The sequence below is a fragment of the Fulmarus glacialis genome, unplaced genomic scaffold, assembly GCF_000690835.1.
Source record: "Fulmarus glacialis isolate BGI_N327 unplaced genomic scaffold, ASM69083v1 scaffold38130, whole genome shotgun sequence".
Classification (NCBI taxonomy): domain Eukaryota; kingdom Metazoa; phylum Chordata; class Aves; order Procellariiformes; family Procellariidae; genus Fulmarus; species Fulmarus glacialis.
The window spans coordinates 2,054-2,647 of record NW_009187882.1 but is presented as its reverse complement, the minus strand read 5'-3'; positions in this window follow the sequence as shown (position 1 = coordinate 2,647).

Genomic DNA, 594 nt, shown 5'->3' with positions numbered 1-594 from the left:
GCTGAACAGGACTGACCACAACGATTTCCTACCTAAATATAAGACTGACGGTAGTACCAAGCACCATGCAAATGAGCAAAGCAATTCTGTGCCCACCCACTGCTGACCTATGCTGCTGACAGCTACTAAATACAACAAAAAAAGAAGGGCTTTTTGGAGGCTGCTCTAAGGTGCAATTTAGGATCTTCAAAGTTAGATAGGACTTGATGAAACCAGTTTCATTCATGAAATGGTCTTGCGGAAAGACTTGCATTGGTGGTGCAAAACCTGAGGAAAAAGCCAGTACAGCTGAATAGAGCCTAGGCATCAGTTGTCACCATAGGAGAAAATGCATTTTTCCTTGAAAGACTTGCCTATCTCTCAACTTTGTCTTCTTTAACCCATACTAGTGAAAAGAAATTATAATAGCCAATAGTCTTAGTCTGTTAGCCCTGCAGTTTGCATTTTTCTACCACACGTCTTTAGAGCTGACTGAGTGCTTGGCAACCAACTTAGCTTATTTTGGAACTTATCCGTTTCGATGGTAAGCTCCAAAACTATCTACAAAATTGCAGAACAACATCCTTCTTCTTTGGCCAAGCAGGCAGAAACACC